This window comes from Mauremys reevesii, linkage group 1, assembly GCF_016161935.1.
Source record: "Mauremys reevesii isolate NIE-2019 linkage group 1, ASM1616193v1, whole genome shotgun sequence".
In the NCBI taxonomy this organism is placed as follows: domain Eukaryota; kingdom Metazoa; phylum Chordata; order Testudines; family Geoemydidae; genus Mauremys; species Mauremys reevesii.
Genome location: NC_052623.1, coordinates 228297256 through 228306556, shown reverse-complemented (window position 1 = coordinate 228306556; position 9301 = coordinate 228297256). Strand labels below are relative to the sequence as shown.

General features: G+C 53.9%; 1 non-coding gene across 1 annotated transcript; it reads right to left on the bottom strand.

The window, feature by feature from the left end:
- Positions 1-5015: 5015 nt before the first annotated feature.
- TRNAI-AAU lies at positions 5016-5089 on the bottom strand. Its single transcript has one exon. It is a non-coding gene; the product is annotated as a tRNA-Ile (tRNA).
- Between the last annotated feature and the right edge of the window lie 4212 nt (positions 5090-9301).

The following is a 9301-nucleotide window of genomic DNA, read 5'->3' as shown; positions in this document are numbered from 1 at the left end:
ACTTTTCACAGGGAAAATACATTCCAGACCTGATGTGCTGTATGAAAGGGGAAACTGAGGCACACTACCGTATTGCTTTCATGGCTAAATGCCAAGAGTCCTGTACTATGAACAACCTCAATATCTACATTGGTTTAATGCTGTTTGGGTTCAAAACATTGGCCAGAACTGGTATGGATAAAGTAGCTATTTTCTTTAGCTCTTGGCAAGATCACATGAAACATACAGGAACCATGCTGCAAAAGCTAACCAAGTTATACCTTAAGTTTGTAAAGAGATCCATTCATGTTATTGAACATGACTTTGATAAACCATTTCGGTTATACACTGGTACGGCCTCTAGCCCAACACTAGCTGTAGTGAGACGGACCCAAGGAAAGCGGGCTCTTGGGATGCAGTCAGCGATGTTTTGTCATCCCTTCCTGCATCAATTTTGCGTTGGGGTGTGACGTTATTGATATAAATGGGGACCATATAGAACATGGGTTGCAACCAAGGTCCTGTAGTGGCACCAAACCTTAGGTTCCCAGACAAACTGACCTTCATTCCCAGACAAACTGCTTTCTTGTACAGACAAACAGATATTTCTCCCCAGGTTAGAACTCCCATCTCCCCAGCCATAGCAAAACTGGTTAAACACAGAAAACTGCCAAGAGTAACCCCATATATCAACACAGTTATAAACTGGATTTTCAAGAGGATACAGTTTCTGCCGTTCTTCCCTTGCTTTTTTGACTTGGAGCTGGAGTCTAGCAGTTTCTCGTTGCATCTTGTGAGTCTCCTGCTGCACCTTGCAGTCTCCTCCTCAGCAGCCAGCAGCTCTTTTTCTCTCAGCAGCCTCTCTCTTTCTCTCAGCCGCCTCTGTCTTTCTCTTAGCAGCCTCTTTTTCTCTCTCAGCCGCCTCTCTTTCTCTCAGCTGCCTCTTTCTCCAGCTGGGCCAAGACTTGCTTCTCTTCCATTCGAATTTTTGCCAGTTCTTGCTCATAATCAAACTGCAGGCTGTCTCTCAAGGCTTGCAGTTTCCTTGCTTTTCCTGATGCTCTTTGTCTCATGGTCACTGATCTTTAACCAACCAAACTCTCAATCCCAAAGTTAAAATTTGGATAGCGTGGGTTCTGACCCAAAGCTTAATTGACCTGGTTCTGTGGATCCAAGCACGACTACGCCACTGTGACGGAGCGATTCTGGCGGGACCCAACTGAGAGTGCCAAATCAGGACCAATTGCTTAAACAGGGCAGTTACAGCCCTAGGCTGGGGTTTTTCCACCTCTAAGGCAAACCAAACCAGCCAGACAAAAGGACTTTGGTCTCACCCCACTGGCTAACCACAAGTCACACAAGCAATTTCCTTAGACACTCCAGTCTCCCAGTATCACCACCAGTGCACTCGTCCTGGGGATAAATGGTTATGAAACCAACACCCCAATAAAAGAAAAAGGTTCCCTCGATCCCAAAGGACCAAGCCCCAGACCCAGGTCAATATACACATCAGATCTTACCCACAAATCACGCTGTTGCCAATCCTTTAGAATCTAAAATCTAAAGGTTTATTTACAAAGGGAAAAAGGTAGAGAAGAGAGGTAGAATTGGTTAAATGCAATCAATTACATACAGTAATGGCAAAGTTCTTAGTTCAGGCTTGCAGCAGTGATGGAGTAAACTGCAGGTTCAATTTAAGTCTCTGGAATGCATCCCCCGCTGGGATGGGTCCTCAGTCCCTGGTGTAGAGCTTCAGTTTGTGGCAAAGTCCCTCCAGAGGTCAGAAGCAGGATTGAAGACAAGATGGAGATGAAGCATCAGGCTTATATAGACTTTTCCAGGTGTAAGAATCTCTTTGTCTTCACTGTGGAAATTTACAGCAAAAATATGGAGTCTGGAGTCACATGGGCCAGTCCCTGCATACTTTGCTGAGACACAAGGCGTGTCTGCCTTCTCTCCATGGGTCAATTGTGTAGCTGATGGCTCTTTAATGGGCCATCAAGCCAGCTATGCCGGGCTAACATCAGCTTGTCTGGGACACTTCCCAGAGGCAGAGCAGAATACAAACTATAGACATTACAGAGCCAATACTTATAACTTTAACTACAAATGATACAGACATATAGACAGCATAATTATAATCAGCAACCCAGAACCTGGTCTTAGACACCTTAGATGACCCCCTTTACCTAAGGTTTGGTGCCACTACAGGACCTTGGTTGCAACCCATGTTCTATATGGTCCCCATTTATATCAATAACGTCACAGGCCTCTAGCCCAACACTAGCTGTAGTGAGACAGACCCAAGGAAAGGGGGCTCTTGGGATGCAGTCAGCGATGTTTTGTCATCCCTTCCTGCATCAATTTTGCGTTGGGGGTGTGACGTTATTGATATAAATGGGGACCATATAGAACATGGGTTGCAACCAAGGTCCTGTAGTGGCACCAAATCCTAAGTAAAGGGGGTCATATAAGGTGTCTAAGACCAGGTTCCGGGTTGCTGGTTATAATTATGCTGTCTGTATGTCTGTATCATTTTTAGTTGAAGTTATGAATGTTGGCTCTATGCTGTCAGTATTTCAAGTTTGTGCTGTGCTTCTGGGGGAAGCCTCCCAGACAAGCTGGTGTTAGCTCTGCCTAGCCTGTTTGATGGCCCATTAAGGACCATTAAGGACACAATGGACCCATGGAGAGAAGGCAGACACGCCTTGTGACTCAGCAAAGTATGCAGGGACTGGCCCATGTGACTCCAGGCTCAATGTTGCTGTGATTTTCCACAGTGAGAACAAAGAGATTCTTACACCTGGAAAAGCCTATATAAGGTTGATGCTTCATCTCCATCTTGTCTTCAATCCTGCTTCTGACCTCTGGAGGAACATTGCTACAAACTGAAGCTCTACACTAGGGACTGAGGACCCATCCCAGCGGGGGATGCATTCCAGAGACTTAAATTGAACCTGCAGTTTATTCCATCACTGCTGCAAGCCTGAACTAAGAACTTTGCCATTACTGTATGTAATTGATTCCATTTAACCAATTCTACCTCTCTTCTACCTTTCCCTTTGTAAATAAACCTTTAGATTTTAGATTCTAAAGGATTGGCAACAGCGTGATTTGTGGGTAAGATCTGATGTGTATATTGACCTGGGTCTGAGGCTTGGTCCTTTGGGATTGAGAGAACTTTTTCTTTTATTGGGGTGTTGGTTTTCATAACCATTCATCCCCAGGATGAGTGCACTGGTGGTGATGCTGGGAGACTGGAGTGTCTAAGGAAATTGCTTGTGTGACTTGTGGTAAGCCAGTGGGTGAGACCAAAGTCCTTTTGTCTGGCTTGGTTTGCCTTAGAGGTGGAAAAACCCCAGCCTAGGGCTGTAACTGCCCTGTTTGAGCAATTGGTCCAGATTTGGCACTCAGTTGGGTCCCGCTAGAATCGCCTCCACAAGGCATCCTCTCCCAGGACTCGGACCCTCTTCCCCAGCTCTGGGTGTTTGGCAGCCCCCGCACTCCCACCCAACTTCAGGCTGCCTGTTTAAGGCCACAGAGCCCTTGGTTTTTTTGCCTGGAAACAGGCCAGGCCACTGGGGAATAAGCTTCAAGGGTAGGAGCGCCGCATTGCATGCGAGGTAGTGGAAGGTGTCGCTTCCTCTAAGCCTGTTTACTTATGCGCTCCTGATGAGTAGGTGGGGTGGGAGAGCCGCTATCTGACTTTTAACGCTGCTCGAAGGGAGGCGAAAAAATCAAAAAAGGTATCCTTCCTTGCGCACAGCTACCCAGGGGCTCTGCATCATCTTGCTTCCAGGAGTGCCACTCTGAACAGCTGAACTAGGCAAGCTACGGGAAGCTTGTCAAGGCCTCCCCCGGTGCGGCCTCTTGATGGCAGCAATCTTTCGGACGTTCATCACGTGTTGCAAAGTAGTGCTCAGTAGGAGTAGCGATGGGGCTGTAGTTTCATCATTCAATTTGGCAGCTTTCATTGCTCCTTTTTCTGTATATCCTGCCACGTGGTTTCACTCTATGTATTGTGGCACCCTGGCAGGGTGGCCATTTAGAATCTTTCCTTCTTTTTCTTTTTCGACTGGCCCTATGTTAGGCCCGTTTGGGTGTTTGTGTGTGTGTGTGTTTTCCCATTTGGAGGCATTTGGAAGTTTGGAAGGGGAGCCGAAAGAGGAGTCATTTTCCCAAGAAAGTTGGCTTTCTGCACAGGTAGGGCCCTTGGCCGTAACGCTTAGCTCGGTCAGTGCGTCTGCATGGGTTTCCTCCAGTGCCTCAAGAGCCTGTGCTAAACTCTCGGTACGGGCGTTTGGCTTCCGCTAGTCAGAGTGCCGTGCCTGCGTCTTCCCTGGGTCTTCCCAGGGCCGGCTCCCGTGAGGCGCGCATAATTTGGGAGGAAAGGGGTAGAAGAGAAAGCAAGTGAAGCTGACTTAGAGTGGTGGTGCCCCTGGGCGGAGTGGTGGTCCTGCTCCTTCCTGTCTGAGGTGTGGGCTCGAGTGTGGGCTTGGGGGGTCTGTCTGTGGGCGGTGGGAGGATGGGGTCCAGGGAAGTCCCAAAGGTCACCCTGCGCAGGCGGCGTGCGAAGCCTCTCGCCTAGGTTGGGGTTGCCGAGTATTAAGCCTTTCTCTGTGGCTTGGGCTGGGGAGCGGGATCCGGTCTCGGGTACATTTGGGTGGAGCTGGCGGCCGGCAAGAATTCGGGCCATCAGGTCAACCCCCTGCGGACAATGGGGGCGAGCCGGCAGGCCTGCGATTTTGGCTTCCCGGGCGGGCAGCTCAAGCCTCGTCTCCTAGGAGCCTGGAAGGCAGCCGGCCAGGCTCACCCTTCTCCTCCCCGGGCCCAAGTCCCTTTCAGGCAGCAGGTCGAGCGAGGAGCCCAGGGAGGGGAGGAAAGGAGGCGTCCAGAGCCTGGTCCTGCCCAGCGCCGGCCAGTCTCTTCGCCCAGCAGGGCTCTTGGCTGCTGCCAGCCCACCTGGTTTTGGCCTCTGCCACCCCTAGCAGTCAGCCAAAAGAGCAGAAGCCACCCTCTCCATCCCACCCATGGAGTGGCCAGCATGGGGCTTGAACACATGACCTTGGCGTTATTAGCACCACGCTCTAACCAGCTGAGCTAGCCAGCCTACGGGAAGCCCTTGCTTGCCTGACCCTTTCGGAAGGAGTCACCGGCTGGCGCGCGGACGGTGTGGCCTCCGTTATCGAATGGCTGGATGAAGCCCCTCACTGCCAAGGCAGGGGAATTAGCTCAAGTAGTAGAGCGCTGGCTTCGCATGCGAGAGGCAGCGGGATCAATGCCTGCATTCTCCAGCGACAAGGGAGCGACGGGACCTTCTCTTGCCCTTCTTTTAGAAGCCATGGACAGTCAGATGGCTCAGCTCCTCCAGTGGCCTCCATCCCTCTCCCCACTTGGCCTGCCAAAAAGCCAGCCCTTGCCCAGCACAAAGCTCTTCCTCTCCGGCCCTCCTCCCCCTTGCGGTGACTGGGAGGCTGGAGACAGCTTGGGGAAGTTAGCTCAAATGGAAGAGCATGGGAAAAGTAGTCAGATCCATACACACATTCTCCAGCCTGCTCTGCTCTGCTCTGCTCTACTGTGCTCTAGTGGGGGACCTGGGCCTTTCTTGCTGAGCTCTCACTGGAGCACGATCCCTTTCCTCCTCCCTCCCTGCTAGTCTACGCCAAGCTCATTGGCCGGGAGGGAGAGCCACTCAAATACAGAATTACTCACATCCCAGGGGTCCATGAAGGGAAGGAGGAGATGGGCGGGGTGGCACGTGATACCAGCTCAGCTGAGACCGTGAGACCACGCAGCCTCCTCATCTCAAGCAGCATGGCAGCCGTGGAGCAGAGCAGAGCAGAGCAGAGCACGCAGACAGCTTGGAGACAGCCAAAGCGGGGAAGGGCTGCGTTGGTCTGGAAGAGGGAGTCGGTGGGTGTCTCCTGGCGGAGGCAGGGTGGTTTGGCTATATGCTGGGCCAGGGAGCCTGCTCGAGTTGCTGAGCTGGGCCTGCTCCTGGCTTTGCTTGGGTTAGAGGAAAGTGGTGAAGATAAGAACGGCCCTCCTGGGTGAGACCAATGGTCCATGTAGGCCAGTATCACGTCTTCTGACAGAGGCCGATGCCAGGTGCTTCAGAGGCAATGGCCAGAGCAGGCAATCATCAAGTGATCTATCCCTGCGTTGTCTTCTGATGTTTGGCTTCTCTCGCTAGGTTAGCGTTTATTAAAGCCATCTCTGTTGGCGAGACCAATGGTCCATCTAGGCCAGTATCGCCTTCTGATTGGTGTTTGTGCCGAGGCGCGTGGCTGGGACTCGGACCCCTTCCCAGCGGACAATGGGGGGGCGAGCCGGCAGGCGTGGTGATTTTGGCTTCAGAGCGGGCACCCACCCAATCTCAAGGCCACAGAGCCCTTGGCTTTTTGCCCGGTGGCTGAGGCCCAGGGAGGGGAGGAAAGGAGGCGAGCCTGGTCCTGCCCACGCCAGTCTCTTCACCAGCAGGGCTCTTGGCTGCTGCCAGCCCACCTGGTTTTGGCCTCTGCCACCCCTAGCAGTCAGCCAAAAGAGGCAGACGGCTCAGCTCCCAGGCACACAGCCACCCAGGGGCTCCTCTGCATCATCTTGCCTCCAGGAGCTTGACCAGCTGGCAGGGGAAGCTTGCTCAAATGGAAGTAGCGGTTGCAAGAAGTGTGCCTAGTAGGAGTAGCGATGGGGCTGTAGCTTTCACATCATCTCAATTGGGAGCGACGGGACCTTTCTGCTGTCTCTCTTTAGAAGCCATGGACAGTCAGGGACGGCTCAGCCCCCTCCAGTGGCCCATCCTCTCCGGCTTGGCCTCCCAAAAGCCAGCCCTTGCCTAGCACAGAACTCTTTTCCTTTCTTTTCTGACTGGCCCCAGCGTTAGACAGCTTGGGTGTTTGTGTGTGTGTGTTTTCCCATTTGGAGGCATTTGGAATTACTCACATCCCAGGGGTCCATGAAGGGAAGGAGGAGATGGGCGGGGTGGCACGTGATACCAGCTCAGCTGAGACCGTGAGACCACGCAGCCTCCTCATCTCAAGCAGCATGGCAGCCGTGGAGCAGAGCAGAGCAGAGCAGAGCACGCAGACAGCTTGGAGACAGCCAAAGCGGGAAGGGCTGCGTTGGTCTGGAAGAGGAGTCGGTGGGTGTCTCTGGCGGAGGCAGGGTGGTTTGGCTATATGCTGGGCCAGGGAGCCTGCTCGAGTTGCTGAGCTGGGCCTGCTCCTGGCTTTGCTTGGGTTAGAGGAAAGTGGTGAAGATAAGAACGGCCCTCCTGGGTGAGACCAATGGTCCATCTAGGCCAGTATCACGTCTTCTGACAGAGGCCGATGCCAGGTGCTTCAGAGGCAATGGCCAGAGCAGGCAATCATCAAGTGATCTATCCCTGCGTTGTCTTCTGATGTTTGGTGCTTGTTTCAGGGGCTGACTCTCAGCCCAGACACACTCCAGGGAGGGAGCGTTGGTGTTTGTGCCGAGGCGCGTGGCTGGGACTCGGACCCCTTCCCCAGCTCTGGGTAGCCCCCACCCCACCCAATCTCAGGCTGCGTTCTGCTTAAGGCCACAGAGCCCTTGGCTTTTTGCCCGGTGCCTGAGAGTCAGGCCAGCCGTGGGGAATAAGCCTGCGGGAGCGCCGCATTGCAATGCGAGAGGTAGTGGGGGGCGATGCTTGCGTTCTCCAAGCCTGTCGACTAAGGGCTCCTGATGAGCGTGGTGGGTGGGAGAGCCGGCCCACCTGGTTTTGGCCTTGCTGCCCGTAGCGGTCAGGCCGAAAATCAAAAGGCATCCTCCCCAGGCCCACGGAGCCAGCCCAGGGGCTCCTCTGCATCAATGGCTGGATGCCACACTCTGACCAGCTGAACTAGGCAAGCACGGGAAGCTTAGGTCTTCTGGTGTGGGCTTGATGCGAAAGCACCGCGTTCATCAGCGGTTGCAAGAAGTGTGCAGTAGGAGTAGCGATGGGGCTGTAGCTTTCCACATCATCTCAATTTGGGCAGCTTCTTGCCCTTCTTTTAGAAGCCATGGACAGTCAGACGGCTCAGCTCCTCCAGTGGCCTCCATCCTCTCCCCGCTGGCCTCCCAAAAAGCCAGCCCTTGCCCAGCACAAACCTCTTCCTCCCGGCCCTCCTCCTTGCGCTGACTGGGAGGCTGGAGACAGCTTGGGAAGTTAGCTCAAATGGAAGAGCATGGGAAAAGTAGTCAGATCCATACACATTCTCCAGCCTGCTCTGCTCTGCTCTGCTCTGCTGTGCTCTAGTGGGGGACCTGGGCCTTTCTTGCTGAGCTCTCACTGGAGCACGATCCCTTTCCTCCTCCCTCCCTGCTAGTCTACGTCAACCTCATTGGCCGGGAGGGAGAGCCACTCAAATAATTACTCACATCCCAGGGGTCCATGAAGGGAAGGAGGAGATGGGCGGGGTGGCACGTGATACCAGCTCAGCTGAGACCGTGAGACCACGCAGCCTCCTCATCTCAAGCAGCATGGCAGCCGTGGAGCAGAGCAGAGCAGAGCAGAGCACGCAGACAGCTTGGAGACAGCCAAAGCGGGAAGGGCTGCGTTGGTCTGGAAGAGGAGTCGGTGGGTGTCTGCCTGGCGGAGGCAGGGTGGTTTGGCTATATGCTGGGCCAGGAGCCTGCTCGAGTTGCTGAGCTGGGCCTGCTCCTGGCTTTGCAGGTTAGAGGAAAGTGGTGAAGATAAGAACGGCCCTCCTGGGTGAGACCAATGGTCCATCTAGGCCAGTATCACGTCTTCTGAGAGAAGCCGATGCCAGGTGCTTCAGAGGCAATGGCCAGAGCAGGCAATCATCAAGTGATCTATCCCTGCGTTGTCTTCTGATGTTTGGTGCTTGTTTCAGGGGCTGACTCTAAGCCCAGACACACTCCTGGGAGGGTGCGTTGGTGTTTGTGCCGAGGCGCGTGGCTGGGACTCGGACCCTTCCCCAGCTCTGGGTAGACCCCAACCAATCTCAGGCTGCGGTCTTCTAAAGGCCACAGAGCCCTTGGCTTTTTGGGCCCGGTGCCTGAGAGTCAGGCCAGCCATGGGGAATAAGCTCCAGCGGTAGAGCGCTCGCATGGCAGGCGAGAGGTAGTGGCGATGCCCGCGTTCTCCAAGCCTGTCGACTAAGGGGTCCTGATGAGCGTGGTGGGTGGGAGAGCCGGCCATCTGACTTTTGGCCTTGCTGCCCGTAGCGGTCAGGCCGAAAAATCAAAAGGCATCCTCCCCAGGCCCACAGCCACCCAGGGGCTCCTCTGCATCATCTTGCCTCCAGGAGTGCCACACTCTGACCAGCTGAACTAGGCAAGCCACTGGAAGCTTCTCAAGGTC